Raw genomic sequence first — 20476 nt, forward strand, 5'->3', positions numbered from 1 at the left:
AAGCCAAAAAACAGAACTTTTTGTGTTACACTATTTTTGCCGATATCTATTAGTATCATACAAATATAAAGTATATAATACTAATACTGATTAATCAGCTGCCTTTCTCTGCCTTTTAACAAAGGACATTTCTACACATCCTGGCTAATTTTTGATGTTTTATCTAGAACTGAGAAGTTTTTTTGGACACTTAAGTACATGCCCAGCTTCCTTAAGAGCTTTAATAGCTTGACACATTTTTGTCACCACTTGAGAAACATAGAATTCTGTAGCCAAACTCAAGCAAACCAGTTTTATGCGTGTAATTAGCTTTTTTCAGTGGGTGGTTTGCCAGAGCTTGCTTGACACTGACGAAGTTCAACTTCTTTCTTAAAGTCATGCACAGGAAGAGAATGTATACCCTGCCATAAAATGAATATGGAGCCTTGTCAAGAGTTTACTTTACTCAACAAATACTTCACTCTTTACCCGTAGCTGAGTTTGTCAACACGCTGCTTAGTTTGCAGGGTAATAATAACACCTTTTGTATCCCATACAAAAATAATTGATGGCCTTGCCTATTCTATTTGAACGTCACTAACTGAAATGCCAATAACAAGAGAACCAAAGGCAGGTTAATTTAATCAATACAAAGCATATTTGGTTTCATTTTATTCTCTACTCATGTAATACATCATTGGTAATGGTACAAGATGTGTAAAACATAACTGTAATTCTTTATTTATATATATAGTGATTAAATGTATTGTCCCAGATGCAGGTACAGGGGTTAAAATAATTGTTGCACCAATGAATAAATGACAAAAGCAGATCTGTCAATAAAAAACTCCTCACTCAAAAACTAGTGTGTTCAGTGTACAAAAAATTGTCATGTTTTATGCAAACAAAGATTTAACCCCTTAAGGACCAGGCTGTTTTTTTATTTTTTTGTACCCTTTGTGACTGAGGCTGTTTTAACATTTTTGCGGTGCTCGTGTTTAGATATAATTTTCTTCTCTCTCATTTAGTGTACCCACATGAGTTATATATTGTTTTGTTTTGTTTTCAGAACGAGAAGGGTCTTTTTCAGATACCATTTTTTGATCATTTCCTATTAAAAAAAAAATTATAAAATATGATGAAAAATTGCAAATAGCTCACTTTTATTTGAAAAAATGGTTTACTCATCTACAAAAGCTAATGAAAAAACCTGCTAAATAGATTCTACTATTTATCCTCAGTTTAGAAAATACCCAATGTTTATATGTTTTTCTTTTTAAAGTTATAGGACAATAAGTACAAGTAGCTTTTTGCTATTTCAATTTTTTGTGTGATTTTTTGTGTTTTTAACACACATTGTAATTTAGGCATTACTTTACAGCCCTTGTTATATGATACTGACAAACAACACCCCAATATGTGTTCAGAAACATCTCGTGAGTGCCACCAATGCATAGGTGTGCCAGGTTGTTTGGGGGGCTGAAAGGCCACATATGGGACGTGCACATTTTTTCAGTCTGCGTCGATGTCCTATTTGGGACATCTTTGAACCCTGGCCAATTCAATTTACACCATCAAACCATACATTTTTTAAACTAGACACCCTATGGGTAGTTCAAATGCTAGTGTTTTAATCCTTTACATGTCTTCGAAACTTGTTTATTTTTTAATGGGTGCTGCCATCTTGCCAGAAGCAAAAGCTCTCTCTTGTGACTGTTCTTCAGAGTGCCTCCTGGGGTGGGTTTTTTGGTGTCACTGATTGCCTCGCTTTCTAAGCTTATTTAATGCCATGACATGCCAGGCAGGGCTGGGCTGGGAATGAAAAGCAGCCCTGGAAACATTTGGAGACCAGCCCCATATAGTTTATCTCACGGTCAAGCTCTTATACCCACACGCACCCCTTATACATACCCGAGTCACACTAGAAAACATTCTTTTTATCACATTATTTGTATTAAAATGCCAGAAAGCAAAAGTGTTAAAAGGCCCTAATAAATTAAATACATTAGACATAATGGAATCAAAACATTTGCTACTGCAAAAATTTTTTGATGAAAAAGTTCCATTTTATTCAGTGGAACAAACATTATTCTTCACTATATTCTTGTAAGAAACTTTTATTTCTTTATTAAGTCATGTAAACTATTTTTTCATATTTAATAAAAGATATGATTGAGATTTTTTTTTGTTTTTATTTCCTTTCATTTGCCAACAAATGCAAATAAATTTTAATTTGTGTTAAATGGGACTACCATTTACCTTTATTAATTTTAACTAGGGAATAAATGGCTGATCCTTAAAAATATAGTCATTGTTTTTTCTTGAAATATAGCATGACTCGTTGGTAGGAAAAAAAAAGTACTTGTGTCCTCACGTAGCAAATCAGTATTAGCACTGGTATAAGTTGATTGTGAAGTAGACTTTTGTTATTTCTGTGTGTCTCCAGTGCACTAACACTTATTTCATATACCACATACTTGAAAACAGGAATTGTTCCTGTTCACTTGCATGTAAAATCTTGGGGATTTACATTCCAACTAGTAATTCCTTATTAAATCATGTTTTGTTAAACATTCTTTTTGTCACTTTCAAAATTAAACATAAATCATTGTAAGATAATTAGGATTTGGGACAAAATAAATTCAATGCTACATATTTGGGTGAGGAGGAGTTCCCAAAAAAACAAACTATGCATTTAGTAATCCATGTTACTTATACCGTATTTATGCCACTAGCACTTTTAACACATCTGGTGATGATGTCTACATGCCTAAGTACTATCAGCTGGAAAAATGGGCATGCTAAGGCGGGTGCATGGCACTCGGGAACCTTTTAGCCGAGGCACCCAGCGGGGCCACACAACATGCATTATGCAACCCTGTAATAGAAGGGCGGAGAGGAAAGGGAAGCTGGCAAGCTGGACAGATGATGGGACAATGAAAGGGTGTGTATGTATGTATGTTTAAGTGTATGGTGTTAGACAGATTGTATGTCAGCATATAATGTGCGCTTGTCTGTGCCCCCAAACATACCTGCCTCTAAAGAGCCTGCAATCTCTGCCCTTAAACAACCTGCCCGTGCCACCACTTTCCCCTAAACAGCTTGCCTGTGTCATCTCTGCCTACTAAACAGCCTGTGCTACCTTTACCCCCAAAACAGCCTATCTGTGCCATCTATGCCCTTAAACAGCTTGCCTGTGCCACCTCTGCCCTTTTAAACAACCTGTCTGTGCCAACTCTGCCCCTTAAACAGTCTGCCTGTGCCATTTCTACCACCTAAACAGCTTGCTTGTGCCACCTCTGCCCTCAAACACTTATACATTCACTCAATCATTTGCGCATCCCACTTCCTAACCTGCAGATTTCTCTGGTCCAGGGAAGCAGGAACCTGGGCAAGAAAGAAGAGTTTCCTCGAACAGTGTGCAAGCTCTACAGCGGTAAGCTGCGGGTCAGCGTTTGTCCATGTAGACATCAGTGTGGCCCCATCGCCGCTCAGCTGGAAATCTCCCAGTTTCCCGGTATGCCAGTTCGGCTCTGACTGCAACACAGTTTAATCACGTTATGTGGATTGTTGCATACAATATACCTGCATCGACAGAAATAAACTAGAAGCGTTCCCATGTTTTTTTCTGGTAGTTTTTCATGGTTGTTTTGCCTTATCTTACTATACGCCTCCTGATCCTATGGCATATTGCCTGGACATTACCTGATCATTCCCCTTCTGTATGTAAATGAACAGATGATCAGATAGTTGAAAATCTTATTTTATTATGGTATTGTATATTGTATATTAAACCGACAGGAACAATGTTTTTTACAGGATCTTTTTTTATGCCTGGTCGAATGTTCTGGGGCTGCCTAAGAGGTCACAATCCTATTTAGATATTAATGTGCACACCTGCCCTCACACATACATATAAACATGTGATCTCACCCCCACAGAAATACATTCCAACACATTCTCCCTCACCTACACATCCGTGTACACTCCCACACATTGCATTTGCTACACACAGTTCCAATTTTGTGATAAGGCAGTGACAAATTATAAACATGAATTACATCATTTTTAAATAAGCTAATACAATTTTTATCTGTATTGCTATACCTTTGCAGCTGCTGTACCAGTGTGTTTTACATTACACAAAATTCACCCCTAATGTCTATTTTTCAAGACCCTAAACGTATTTCATGATTATTTATATATAATATTGGTCCTCTGCATTCTGCGATTGTCACATGGTTCTGACTCCATTTTAGGACTGCTATCCTCCTCAGTATTTGACATCCAGCAGCCCTTGAGAACTTAATCTTAATCTTAATCTAAAGTAACTATTATTTCAGGATCTACCTATATATTGTGCCTGATAATGAAGGACTTAATAAGGATCCAGTTACATGAGTAGTGGAGTTTCAGTTAAGGACAAAATCTACTAAACAGTAAGTTGGTTCCATTTTCTCTCATGCATCAGAAGGCACTGGCAACCATCTTGTCACAAACCGTGAAGGAAGTCCAGAATACCCTCTGCATTTTTATCCACTATTCCAATTATTAACCTGTTTATTTTATTTGCTGTTTCAACATATTACAAGTATAGTTAACTTAATTGATTTTGCATTCTTTATTTTATAATGGAATTGATTAAAATCAACGATTTCAACAAAAGAAAAATTAAATTATTTAAATCAAACAACTCCAATTAAGCCAATATAATGCTACTATTATGCTTGTTATTTTCCTATGAAAATAAAAATAAATGTTATATTCTTTGCAAATGTGGACTGACTATCAACAAATTCTGGCACATTGAAACAGAGACTTAAAATTCATTGGCCTTTCTAGACAGTCTACGATCACTTTTACTGCAGGGGCTATAAATAATGTTCAGACACACACATCTTGTGCATTATGTTGGAGACAGTTTCACTGTGGGTGGCCTGAGGAATTCTGTAAAATGCCAGCCAGTCCTTTAACCCTTATAAATCAAATAACCCACCATTACTGTCTCAGCCTAGTATGTATTGTTACAAATAATTTACAAAAAAAGATCTATTTTGTTTTGTATGGCTAGAATGGGAAGGTTTATGTACTGTACATCATATCTTCTTTTTAATATATTCATTACATAGCTGTGTAACAGGAAATACCTCTAAAGGACACGCACAAGCACCTCCATTTACCTCTGATACAGGACAGGCTCAGCTCTCCTCATCATCACAAACTTGAAATCCAAGGCACTGAGAAAAAACACCTGCAATGTTATAGCTAAAATGTTCTTTATTCACAAATATAAGTAAATCAATGATTCCCAAGTTCCCTTCAGGCAAGAATGTGTCAGACAATTAAGGTTCCTGTCTTGGGCTGTGGATTTGTAAGATGATTTGATTGCCTATGTACACTATATTAGAGAACTGCATTGGGAGGCGGGAGTCACGGGATGTGACGTCACTTCCCGTGACTCCGCCTTGTTCCTGGGCGGAGCAAGAGAAGGGAGCAACTCGAGGGCAGCCTTGCAGGACTGCGCGATAAATCTGCAGCTCAGGTAAGGAGGTTGGCTCGGTTGGTCACAAATGTGGTGGGAGTGGGCGGGAGGGAACACCCACATTGCGGGAGCGGGCGGGATTGGGCAAAAAAATCAGCAGGAGCGGGCGGGAGCGGGATTAAAAAAGCAGTCCCGCGCAGGGCTGTACACTGAATTGTTATAACTTCTAAACTTCCCAATAATCACACTTACAGTGGACCTGGGCAGATCTAGCTGGGCACAAGTTTCACAAACTGGATTATGGCAAATGTGGCATATTATGGCAGTATCATATTTAAAGACACTAAACTCTGCAGTATGGATACTGCCAATGTGAGTCTATGTAGATGGCTGTCTCTGTGCTTTATATTATATTCCTGTTAGCAACACATACATTTAATAATTAAGAGGGGTATCAATATACTTTTGTAGTGTATAAGCACATGCACTGTCTTGGGATTTTACGACTCAGAAATAATAATATGCTTGGGATAACTGTGGTGTTGCTCATTCATCTAATATATCTTCCAGGTGAGACAGTCAAGGATAAAATCACAAAGAACATTTCAGTGCATCGGTACATTTTCAACATGAGTCATAGTACAGGGAAGAAAAATGGTAAATGGATGTTTGGGTTTCAAACTATAAGAAGTGTGCAAACAGATATATTGTTGAATATAAGTTAATGTAAGTTAATGAGGTAATGCATTTTTCTTATAGGTAACACAACATTTATCATATTTTAATCTGTGAGATTTCAAATATATACTACATCAAATAGACATGTTGTATATACTGCATATAACGTAGGCTTATAGAGTATTATAAAGTATTATAAAGTATTGGAAAACAGCATTTAGGACAATACCAAAATTGGGGTATTGTGATGTAATGTCGGGCTTAGCAATATATGGCCATATAAGTGTGATGGAATCCCCAATATTTATGCCTCAGATAGGTGCTTTTAAATAGTGTTTGCTTGGTGTGCTCTGATCTATATATGTAAACAAAAGCTTTGGGACACCTGACCATTACACCAACATGGACTTTTATGACGTTGAATTCTAAATACATAGACATTAATATGTAGTTGATCCCCCCTTTTGCAGCTATAACAGCTTCCACTCTTCTGGGAAGGCTTTCCACAAGATCTTGGACTGTTTTTGTGGGAATATTTGCTCATCCATCCAGTAGAGGATTTGTGAAGTCAGGCACTGATGTTGGATAAGAAGGCCTGGCTTGTAATGTGTTATCAAAGGCCAACACTGGCAGGTTTCTCTAGCAAGAAGGGCTAGGTTGTCATTCTTCGGTAGGTGAAGAACTCTTATTTAACACTCTGATGTAACTGTTTGTTATACAGGGCCAGCCAAGCTCCACCTGTAGCTGTAGCTCACTTAGGTTCGACCTTTATAATGTATATTCAAGTCAGGTAGTTGGAGCCACAACTCTCCTGTTAACTTTTTAAATTTTCATAAAACTAAGCACATGACCTATAAAATACATTACCCACCAAAAATGATACAATGCTATTGGGTAGGGACCTTGTTTGTATAACCTACCTTAAGAAATTACTTTTATACATGTCCATGTTCTTGGCAAATAGAGGTTTCTCACAATGGAACTTTGTTCACAATAATCTGCACAATAAAGATTTTATGATCCCTATAATGGTTTTAAAAGTCAATAAATGAAGAGTACTTATAGAAGTACTATGGTTTGCTTGATTTTCAAACAAAGGTATTTCTTTAGCTGCATTAGCTTAAGGCATGTAAAGATAAAAAAAAAAAAAAAAAGATTCCCCAAATTATAATATAGGATTTTGAACAATAATGATAATTTATGGAATTACATACAAAACAGATATTTTTTATTATAAAATGCAGATCAGATAATTTTGATTTGCTATGTAGTATTAATTTACATTGTGGTCAAAGGAGAATTCAGGCCATATTACATCATTAGGGTCTTTATCAGCAATAAATTATAAGGTAAGGATGTAAAAATCAACAATAATTCAGTTGAACGTTGTGGAAAATGTCAGGACCAGCAAAATGTTATACTAAACCATAATCTGAAATCTTGAGATGGGTATTCTTATGGAGCTCATCAGTAATTTTCAGCTTCTATTTTTCATTTACTCTGGCCCAGGAATATGCATGACTAAAGTAATGTAAGACCACTCACACTGATATCTTTTTACACCCCTATCTAGGCCTGGACTGGTCATCTGCCACAATGGGCAAATGCTTGCTGGGCAGCTGGCCGACATCACTCTATACACACCCATAGCGGACATTGTGTGGCCTCTCATATCCTACCGTTGCCGCACTTATGTCATTAGTGGCCGCCTTAAAGTACCATGGCCACTTGTCATCTCCAGTCCGGCCCTGCCCTATCTCTTCAATACATCCCATAGTGATATCTTTATCACATTCAGTGATACTGAAAACCTAATGCTTTATATTACTATATTTTCACCTTCTGAACCAATGTTCACCAGCTTGGAGGAAAAGCGTGTTTTATTAAACTTGCTATTCAGAAGTTTTAAGTAGATGGGGTGCATTAGCCAACTCAACAATGAGGATACTGGAAAGTGCCAGTTCACAAATTACAAATGTTACCCCCCCCCAAAAAAAAACAAGTACTCAGTCTTATCTACTTCAGTTAAAAATGCCAAACCTGGAAATGATTCAGCTGTGAAAGACATCCCATCAATTAACGATATTATTTGACCTTACAGATTTTTTCCTTACATTTCCAAAGTAAAAAATGCAGGGCAAATGCATATTATATGTCGTCACCTACATTCTGGATATACATTACACATTCCTAACAGATAGTTATTGACACAAGGTCATTCTACTAAACACAAAACTGACAGGTTTCATTGGAGATATAAAAAAAAAGGGTTTGAAAGCCTTGGATGGGGCAGATTAACAAAAAGAGGCATTTGCCAGGGTCACTGGGGACAAGTGTGTTATACATGTTGCTGTGTCATTTATTTACTGTTTTTCCCTCCACAACTGGAACGCGGCGTTGGCAATCAGTCACGGCAGAGTTCTTTGTATAGCTAAATCAGTGAAGAGAGTGTTAAGAATTATCTCACATTACCTTTGCATTATTTAGGACCAAAACAGACCTTTTTGCAGCAGAAGCTCTCTCGTATTTGTCAATGATAATGCATAGTAATAATAAGGAATGTTCATATCTCAGCTGTCTCAGCTGCTGAATAGATATCAAAGGCTTTCGCACACACATCCAAATATACACAACCAATTAAGAGACAACCCCACTCCACGAACTGATTCTTGGTCTGCACAAAAATATATACTAGACATGATCACCATGAATAGTTCATTTATTGCCTGCCTCTTATTTCATGTCTGTTTTTGTTTAGAATCACCTTATGTGAGCCTAGCCAACAGGATCAAGATTGTCTGCTTCTGGTCAGGGAATGTCTTACTGTCCCTCACATATGACAGTGATTTACCATTTTATTATGCTTCTTGTTGAGACTGTCTGCAGGCTTCTGATAGAATGATACATACACATGACCCTGACTATAGTCATTCAACGTATTACTTATTCTCAGAGTCTAATATTATCTAAAACAATCATACAGATGCTTTGTTTTTCTGCTGAATTGGATTAGGGCCAGGCGAGGACAAGCTTTGTGACAAGCATTTCCGTAAATGCCTAATATGCACCAATTACTTCCATAATCCTTGTTATAGACATTGGATTTAGAACAGATGCTTGTCTATGGGTGATTGAATTTTATGATATAGTACAGTGTCCTTTATGAGTCATGCCAAATAGAGTCTAGCTTTCTGTCTAAATCAAACTATATTCATACTGTCCGAGAAAGTTAATTAACCTTCTTCTGTATTATTGTGAAGTCCAGATACCTTTATCCTAAAGCCAGTGCCTTTATCTCAGTCCCCTTTTTACATTACATTTTTAATAGAGTACCAGAAGATTCATTGGTGCTATTACAATTTGTGGAGAGTGATATTAAAACTGACAATATGGGGGGGGGGGGGGAGAAATAACATTGGCACACATTACTTCATACTGGTACAGAAGGGGGCCTCCTTCCTCCTATCTATAAGAAGATAGCTCTATGAGAAGGATTCAAACAAAATTGAGGGGCTCCTTGGGATGTGGCTGAATTGGTTGTAGCAAGGGTGATGTGGAGAAGTCATTGGCCTGGAGATCTCAAAGGTGGGGAGATGCAGTCAAAGTAAAATATTCTTGTCACTTCCATTCAGTGCTCGGTTATTGTACTGGCTGAGCTGCTACAGTAGATATCCTACATTACTGGTGGGTGATTTGTGCCTTGTTCCTGACTACGTTGATTTCTCCATCCCTGATCCGGCTTGCCTGACCATTCTATATTCTCTGTTGCTGATATATATGCCTGTTCCTGACGACACTGATTTCTCCATTCCTGACCCAGCTTCTTTGACCATTCTATTTTTGGGACTGTGTTCATTACCGGTGTTCATTATCATTGAATCACTGCATACTGGGTTCCTCACTTGAATTCCATGATTCTATGCTATGTATATTTTCACAAAGAGTCAATCATGTAGCTGCTCAAATAATTTCTTGTGACAGCTGAAGGAACCTTTAGCCTTATATCAGGCTGTACATTTATAGTCTTCTTTGTTGTAGCTCATAAAACCTTTTTTGAAGTCCAAGTGGATTCCAGACTTTTAGATATGAATAAGTTCATGTGAACACAATAGGATCATTTGTATGATAAGAAACTACTACTTAGAGGTAGAAATACCTCTATCCTGTCCTGTAAATAAACAGTTTTATTGTCTGTGCAGCTTAGGGATGGGTTGATGAAATGATAATTGTGAAGCTAGGTAGAGGTGAGAAGGTAGTCTTTTTTTTTTTTTTTTACAAAAGGATTGTATGTATTCCTCACATAAAAGGAATTTTTGGCAAGTAACAGCATGGCATCCTTCCGTTCAATGGTTTCCCTTTCCTCTCCTTCTGCAACACGTTGACAGAAAATGTTATTACCATCCTTTTGCGATGTGCATCAGAAAGACTGTATTACATTTAACCTCTATACCAAGCTATACAGATGGCAGCTTGACGTTAAGGGTAGTAAACGAAGTATGACAATGCCACTTATGAAAGCTTGAGGTAGTAAGGGGTAATAAGTAGTTCTGAACACCAGCCTATATCTATTGTTTACAAGTGTATGATTAATTAAACTCCTGCCAAGACCCGCTTGCAAAGTCTGGGGGTGGCGTGGACAAGTAGTATAGGGCTATGTAAATACACTGCAACCTGACATGGTATTACAATGTAAACATACAACCACAGAGGTCATAATATGGTACCCTGCTTAAGGTATGGTGGACTAGTTATTCAGTTCTATGTGAAAGCCTTAGACAGAGCTGCAATTTTATGTACTCATCTGCACTTTTACTCCAGTATTTCTCAGTATTATACAGGCTAACCAATAGAGTAATTAAGAAACTAGAAAAAAACTAGAAAACTAGAAACTAGAAAAAAGAAATTATGGTCAAATTCCTTCTTGACTGTCAACAAGAGATGGTTTAAATTCTAAGGATATGTGGAGGATTAGGATAGGCTATATCTTATTAATTGCTATTGCTAATGGTGATTGAAAATGCATGGTTTGCTATTGTACTACATCTCCAAACACAGTTAGAAGTTGTGGGGTATCAGCACATCTGCCAAAAAAAGTATTAATATCCCATCAAAATAGCTACATTGAGGTTATTTGATTAGAATTGCTACAAATATCAATTTTAAGCATGTCCTTTTTCTTGCAAAGTGGGGTTTCAATAATTATGAATATTTACTTGTCTGGGCTTCATGCCAGATATGTATCAATCTTAATGAATGAAATCCCACTTCCAAAAATTATGGACATTGGCAAATATACTTTGACAAACTGATACATTTGTAAGAAGCATTTTACTTTAATTGTGTTGATGTGGTTATTTTAACTAAGTAGTGATTTTTTATTATTATTATTTTTTATTGGTGCTCTCATATTACTGGATGCTTCTTGGCTCTCCTGTGCAACTACCTTTACATACGGGACCTGCTCTGTATGAGAATACATTAGGTTGTGATGTTGCTTGAGCAGATCTTACATATATTTGAACTCATTTAAACATTCTAAGAGGTTGGTCTTAATTGAGAGAGTAATGCATGTCTTGACCTCTGCTCACCATGGCCTAGAGAGGCACCGACTTCTCTTGCACATGGTATTATATTGACATGGCCATGGAGTTTTTTGTCCTCTAAAGTGGAGCAAGAAGTTTAAAATTAGTTTGAGCTGCTTCTGAGTAGGTAGAAGAAGGAATAGTAGATCTGTGAAATAGGTTCCAAGTCAAAGTAGTATAGGCCAACTTAGTAAAGTAATTAAAGAAAGTTTGGGGTGTACATAAAGTTGCCCTAAAGAATGAATAAGTAGAAATCCTTTCTGTAAGGTTAGACTAGGTAGACCAATGGCTCTGTGTTACATCTTGTAGGGCAGGCTACTGAGAAAATCCTACCTAAGGTGTAAATACTACCAAAAGCCCTACTTATACTAAAGACCCTGGCGACTGCAAGTAAAACACACAGAGGCCCAATATATTTTGAGCCAGCCCTGCCTTGCTCATAGACAGGAATGGGATGATGGACTGTCTGACATTTGTGTCTATAATTGACATGTCCATACTGAAAAATAAGTTATGGGAAAGAAGGTAAGGGAAGAAAATGAAAAAAGAAAGAAAACAGAAAAAAGAAAAGCTAGTCAAAGGGATAACAACAGAATGTCTTACTAAACAATAGAAAACCACAAGTGGATACTTGCCCTGAGATTTCACATCTACCTAAATTCCATATTTTGGGAACATTAGTAAATTACTGTATACACTTTAAGCTCCTAACAAGGTCTCTGCAAATTAAAGTGGTCAAGACAGTTATACATGGAAAACATGTTTCTTCTATTTCATCAATAGTTTCATTCCTGTAGGTAGTCTGTTTCCCAGAGAACATATTGCTGAAACATCTGTTTCTCTATCAGTTTTTTTTGTAAGCAGAAAGTAGGGAATGCATGTCTCTAGACACTTTGCTTTGTTACTTTCTTTCAGCTGTCTTCCAGACGTACAGTTGGCAACAATTTCAAGTAGTTGGAAAGAAATATTCACCGCAGACAAATGACCACCTGGCTGTGTAATACCTCTTTTCCTAGCATGTTACCTGTTGCAAATTATAGGGTGGTCATCTAATTCCATACAATGGCCTTGGCTGGAGCTCTGCAATTTACCCTATTTAATATTGTGTGGATAATATCACTGCAGCTGGAAAAGAAAGACTAAGATGTAATAAATAACAAGACTTGGTAGGAAGTGGAATGTATGGCATTGCCTATGATTTGAGAGGACATAGTGAAATAGCAAGCTCATGAAAGGCTCCAAATGTTTATATGACTCAATAGTAACAAAATTGGTGTTCGACAAAATTTCTCTGTCGGTATCTGAGATTGTCAAAATGAGAATGTAACTTGCTGAACTCCAACAAAAGAACCTAACAAATACTTGCTCAAAGGATCATTGATGACAACAGAACTCCTCAGCAATGTTTAAGGTCAGCCATGCATGAGCATACCAAAACGTCACCGGTTCAAACCTTATCAAATATAAATATTTGGACCCAAAAACTAAATATGAACTACTGCTATTTGCAGAGGATCCATTTATTTTCTCAAGGCTACTTAAAGGACCCAAAATCACGACTGGAATACTGAACCTTCGGCAGTTGGTTGGTATTTAATACTATGCATTATTCTAATACACTTCCAGTCAATATATATGTTTTGAACAGTGAAGCATGCAATAAAGGTGATATACATTTTCCAGTAAGTTCTATATTACTACCAGTCACAGTTTGTGTGAAATGTAGTTTATATTAACTTGAAACAATAATCTTAATATAGTTTAAGATATTTTCTTATACAAATGATCTTACTAGAAAGAATACTGTTTAGGGTTTTTTTTGTATATACGTGTTGTATCCCACTGCCAAGTCATACCAGACAATGCTTAAAAACAAATTTAGTGTAACATATATCTAAACTGACATGAAGATGGAAACGACTTAGTTCCGTTGCTACAGGCTATTCTCATAGACTAGACAATGGTATGTTGCAGCAAACCTTAAGATATCTTAAACTGCTGGTTTATAGCTAAGTGTTATTTTCATACATAGCCAGAGGGAGAACATTTAATGCAAAGTGCATGCCAAGCACCTATTAATTGTTGTGTGCTGGGAAGTCGCACAACAGCAGATGATTACGGGAAAACATAAACTACATTTTTCTGTGTTAAAAAATGCAAGTTGTAATAAGTTTTTGATCTTTGCAACCCAACCAATGCTTTCAATTCAGTGCATACATTTATTACACTGCACTGTGATCAGTCTTTTCTGACCCATGCTCACAGTGGGGCCCCTGGGCTTCAAAGCACAAAAAGGGGCCCTTGGGTGTCAAAGCCGTCAGGAGTTAAAAGTCTGTACGAGCGACTCTATTGGTTTTTCATATGGACCTTTAACTCCTGGCGCAGGGAGACCAGTGGTCTCCCCAGGCAGAGTTTTGCGGTCAGGAGTTAAAGGTCTGTACGAGCGACTCTACTTTAGAAAAGTAGTGTTTTCCCAGTACTTCGGAGTTAAATACATAAATAAGACAAGAAAAATCTAGTACATTGACTTTATGATTTGTTTCTTTTGAAGCTTCATTAAAAAAGGGATGTCACTGTATCAAACTTCATAGGAGCCACAGTGGACACCTGATTGTCATGTCATCTTCAAGGGGAGATGGCAGCCAAAAGGCCAGCCCACCTCCTCGTCAAAAAGCTAAATCTTCAGGGACATGGCTCTGGTGTGGCATACCAGGGCATTAGTGTAACACAAATCTAATGAAACCATGGTGTTAATTGCATCCTAAGTAGTACACATGGAAAGATAATTATGTAATTTGATTGTAACTCCTGCAAACCTATTCCAAAATTGAACTTGATCATCAACCTATTGCAACTCTGCTGAACATCTGCTCTGCAGACAAGTTTAATTGACAGAAATATTTTGTCACCATCATTTTACTGCATTTTACTTTGAATGCAATACATTGTACACATTGTGGTTAAACATTGTGTTAGTGGCTGCACATAAAGCTAGCTATTGTTTGGTATACGTGATACTATATAAATACCACCTCATATAACGCCTGTTGACACTTCATTAGCTTCCAACCAGGGTGTTTTCTTACCAGTGACTTTTAAAAACTGAAGTTGTACAGTATAACGTAAATAAAGATGTGCAATGTCAAATAGATTGTTTTTTTTTTGTCCCCAAAAAGTCAGTGGCTAGGTTTGTTCTCATCTCAAGAACATGAAGAAAACAAATACTAAAAGATAAATGCTATGCAATGGAAAAATGTCTATACATCAGCTAAATCTTTCTTTTTTAGGTGGGCAGTATTTATCTATGTAATGGATTGCTCACCCATCTGGCTCTAAAATGGGTAAAAGGGCTTGTTTATTTGAATTAAATGCTAATAAATATATAAAATGCATTTGCATTTGCAATCAAATTGCATACTGCATACAGGATACATTATGCATACATTTCACTTCTAGGACTTCATCATTAAGATCCTGAAAATAATCTGTCAATCATTGTACATTTCATGTTGTTCCTTTGACTCTATTAAGTGTTATAATCCAATTGTCAGAAGAATGGCAATGCCCCTGTTCTGCAATTGAATAAATGAACTTCACAAAAGCCAAGGCTGAAAATACCAAACCTGGGAACTTTATGGCTCCAGGTACCAGGTACATCATGGGACACACCGCTGTTGAAAGAGAAATGGGTGGGGAATGGGGCGTGTCACTGCTCCCAGGGCCCAGAGTTTTCTGATGGCAACCCAGAGCAGCAGTACTTCTCCTGTAGTCTCCGGGCAAGCATACCTGTTTGACTCAGTCTCCAGATGAAGACCTGCTCTCCAGGTTAATTTCTTTCTTTCTGCCAGCAGGGTAGCGGCATGTGACCACTACTACTGCCAACCCTCCTAGTTTTTCCTACTCCCCTCTTAGTTCCCAAGGTCTAGCCCTCTTTTATGGGAAGCTACTCCACCAGAAGCAGGAGAGCTCTGTGTAGCCTACTTTGGGAAGTCCATGATACACTCTACACAGTGATGGCTGCATGTGCAATTGTAAGCAAAAACATCAAGCACTGGCCAAAAATCTTTAAATTAGAGCAACCCTGGGGAAAATTGCCCCCTTGCCAGCCCTTCCCTGATAATCAAACAATAATTTGAATGAAAGAACTAAAAGATTATTTGGATGTCATAGAATACAAAAAAATATTCATACCTCCTCATTTCAGCTTTTTTCAGTTTAATGTATTCCTTCCTGTCCTCCCAGATAAAATTATTTTTAGGCCTAATAATAATATTTGCACTCTTTTCTTTCACAACGTGGAGAATGTCATGCCCCAAGGGTGGTAAACTGAATAGCAAGCACATTTTTTGTATTTCAGATTTACATTCATTATGGTAAACTAAAATCTGCCAATCACTTTTTTGTCATCGAGGAAAATGTCACAGAGTGTATGCTTAAAATGGCGTGACGGATGAATATGTTTATGTATACTTCACTGTCATTGAGGGAAGACATAGTAAACAAGTGATCATTCACTTAATGATAGCAATCAATTACACAGTGAAGTATTCCTTTATATGTCAGCTTTCATAAAGTTCATTCTTTCCTCAAACATATTTAAATATTGTTAAGGAATAGTCCACAAAAAAAAGTTCACTTATGATTATATGGGGTAATTTTAGAATGCCCCTCTAAACAATTACTGTGGTTCCAGTCTACTGTTTAATGCCCTTGACACTTCCCCTATATAATAATGCACATTACAGTACTCTGTGTGAGCTTTAATATGCATTCTTCCAAAATAAAACAAAAAATGTAAACATTTATCAGACACAAAAGATGAAAACCTACTGCAGTTGTCCTCCCCATCCAATTCTTGCCATCGATTGGCTGCTTCAAGCACCCAATCAGTGTCAGGAAATCATTCCCATTGATATCAATTAAGGTGGATATATCAGCAGTGTTTCTTTGAACATTGGCATTTGAACATGGCATTTAGCAGGAATGGGGAAAGGGGCAAATGTTAATGGGGAATAGGGGACAGCATGATCATTTACAGTGCATATGATGCCTGGAGTGCTTCTTTAAAACTGAGCATTTTCTATTCATTTTTTTACTATAGATTGATAATATATGATCTGTCAAGCATGGTTGCAAGATAGCTGTAGGCTTTCAATTTTAGTAATTGATCCCAGATATTTAGTCTCTCCCAAATTATTAAATTGCTTTTGGAAACATTTTTCGGATTTCTTGTTAACTTACTGTGATGCCTCTTCTGCTGATGCCAATAACTGTCCTTAATATCATGTTCTACCTGTAATTGTTGTGCTGTATACGTTGTGGAGTTTTGTTAACGACAAGCAGAGCTTTATCCGTGAAGAAGGCAACGGAACTGAACCTGGGCATTTAGACTAGACAGAAAATAAAATAATTCATTCAAGTTTCTGATGAGTTTGGAAGTCAAGATGGGGCAGTATTTCAACTCCGCAACACTGCTAAGTTAAAAAGTTTCAACCTCTCATGCATAGAGCTATAGCACACCCGCCACCATTGTAAAGTACTGTGCTATCATAATTGTTACATACAATATATTTGTCCTAGACAACATATCTAAGTATACACAATTATTAGGGATTTGTTACCTGATGCAGTAATACTATCAAAAAGATGAAGATTTTGCCTTAATGTGAAGGTATACGAGTATAGCATTACAAAAATATTAATTTCCTTATTCTGTCCATTTTCAACAGATTCTGACACCCCTGTCTCAGATCTTCAAACAAAGGCTGCATAGAGGATGGTACAGTGAAATTCCTCTGTCAAAGTGAGATTATGGAGCTTCAAAGCAAGTATGTAAAGTCTGTAATATCTGCTAATTTCTTTGCAGATCATTTATTAAATTGGTTATTAATCTCTGAGAAGCTACAATCAGTTGAAGGACATGGGATTCAAACAATGGTTGATTCACAAAATCCAATAACTTCTGAATATGACTTCTATTTAACTCAATGGCAGCTACATTCAGAATATTTACAACACACAAAAAAACAGGAGCACACAACCCAAAATGCCTAAAAGTAATTCGCATTCAGATTGCTGGGTTGCTGCTAGAATGATAATAACCAATAAATACATAAAGCAAAAATTTAGCTCTGAGCCAACAAATACCTTTCAAAATACATAAATATTGGGGTTTCGAAAAATTTACATTTACTGAACCATTGAGACTAGCTTCAAGCAGGAGCTTCGGAATTAATCTTGTCTAATACTACATCACAGAAACATAGAATTTAGAAGCGAATAAGAACCATTCAGCCTATCTAGTTTGCTTGTTTTTTTCCTTGTTTTAAAGACCTTAACTAGTCTGGTCTCGTCATATGCCTAACCCATGCATGTTTAAATTCCCCCATTGTATTAACTGCTACCACTTCATATGGGAGGCTGTTCCACTATCTACAACCCACTCTGTAAAGTAAAAAGTAATACTCAGGGAAGAAAGGTGCACGGTTTTGTGCACACAGTTAGATGTTATTATAAAGAATTTGAAGCTTATTCACATATGTGAGGTTTTTCACAAAAAAACACAAGATGTACATTTTTTGCTGTCCCACTGGATGTCAACATAACAACGCCTTTAAAATGCGCAGCATTTGACACACAACAATACAGAGTAATTCGTGAGCTGTGCGCCTAATAATTACCAACTGTTATAAAGTAAATTTATTTAGACATGGGGCATGAGCCCTGTTGTTAAAAGTGAATGGGAGCCGATGGGAGCAGTGTGTGAATTTGTGTCACTCTACGCACCAACGCCATAAACCTGATGGCATGACTGATCCTTTGTGCTATTAACTGAGGTTACCATGGCAGTCTTTAGTGAAATATCAACCCTCAGACACATCAAAGTACAACCTCAGTGGCTCACAATACCCACACTACTTGTTAAATGTTTATTAGTTCCTTGTAACCTTGTGGCATCCATTGCAGTATTTATTGTGCGTAATGACATTGTGATGGTTGAAGACCAAAATATTGTACAGCCTCCCCATTGTTTCTTTACTAGCGCATTTCTTTATCTTTCACCAATCATTGCTATTAAATTTTCCACCAGTTTCTTTTTTATTGGACAGTTTGCAATTTCACAATCAATGCAAAGTTAGAGTGGTATTTTTAATTGTCATAGTATGGGGCAGCTTGAACAAGTTGTTACATAGTTACATAGGCTGAAAAAAGACATGCATCCATCAAGTAATGTAAATGTTTGGTAATTATATTATACACAAAAATATCTCGTCATATAATATAAACTCACATTTAAATATACACATTTAACTTAACATATTTTAATTACTCCTGGTGTAGCCGACAGATGCCCCAGCTGTGATACAAATGCAACTGCCATGATGTTCCACTAAACATTGGGGCATATAAACATATAAACTAAGCAATATGTTATGAAACATTATAATATAAAAAAAAGCTTCAAAAATGATCTGCTATATAATTTTTGTAACATAGAAAATCTGATTTATTTGGATGTCCCAATGTCACTGTGATAGGGACACGTAAGGTGGCCCAATTTGCGTCTGCCACTGTGTTCCTGCACTTGATCCTTTGCTACTAGTGCAGCAGCTTGCATTGATTCTGTATGGACCTGTGTGTTAGGCAGTATATATATATATATATATATATATATATATATATATATATATATATATACTCTCTAATTAAAGAAACAAAAGTAAAATTGTAAAAAATGTTTTATTTTTTTTCTCAATTTTTATTATATAATTCATAATAAACTAGACATATAAGTATTAGTGTATTAGTATTAGTATTAATAAAAAAGACATTGCTCCCTGAAAAACAAAAATAAATTGTTTAGGATAGAGACACCACATAGTTTCGTCTTTATGGTGTGAAATACCCCTGGTCATTAAGGGGTTAAGATTAACCATTAAATGAAACTTGTTCTTTCTAAAGAAGGATATATGTCGTCTTCATACATTTAAAACAGAAAAGTGTGTAAAATAGTACAAATTGCATGTTTATATAATGGAAGTAAATGTATTCATCATAGGTTAGCCCTATACACAAAATCAACAAAATTGAGCTCAAGTAGGACCCCTACTGTCCATAATTACAGCTACAGAAAGTCTGAGAAACATTCCTCTTCACCTTAATATTTCTACTTGTGTAGCTTTAAAACATGTTTTGAGATACTATTTGATGCCAGGTCTTAAATATCAGAATACCACTAGTTGTTTACAAGTAAAAAGTGTATATAAAATAGTAATTCATGCAGAATGTTTCTAAAATCAATTCTGGCCATGTAACCTCTAATAAGAAACTAAATCTTTGGTCTTATCTTATGTTCAGAATAACCTTATGCCTATCCAATATTCACTAACTGTATTATCCTTCATCATCTCATCTCAAAACCTTACTAGCACCATCCCAAAAAAATGATATATATATATATATATTGTCTGTGCCATCATCAGGAGATACAACCACTTTGTGTATGGGGCCGGGGCAAGCAGGTAGCTTTGGGGTTCAGATGTCCCATTCATGGGCAAGCATGTGGTGTAATGGGACGCAGTGCCCTGTCTTTAGGTTTGTATTGGGTCCAAAGTTTTCTTATGCCAGCCCTGTGTATTGTATTGGAAATGGAATGAAGGCATTTGGTACCTAGTGCTATAATCTCTTCATTTTAATTTGCTGCCAGGAGGTGGAGCTAGAACATGTTTTTCTGTGATGTGACATTTTGAAAACA

Source organism: Spea bombifrons, chromosome 1 (genome assembly GCF_027358695.1).
Source record: "Spea bombifrons isolate aSpeBom1 chromosome 1, aSpeBom1.2.pri, whole genome shotgun sequence".
NCBI classification, from domain to species: Eukaryota; Metazoa; Chordata; class Amphibia; order Anura; family Pelobatidae; genus Spea; species Spea bombifrons.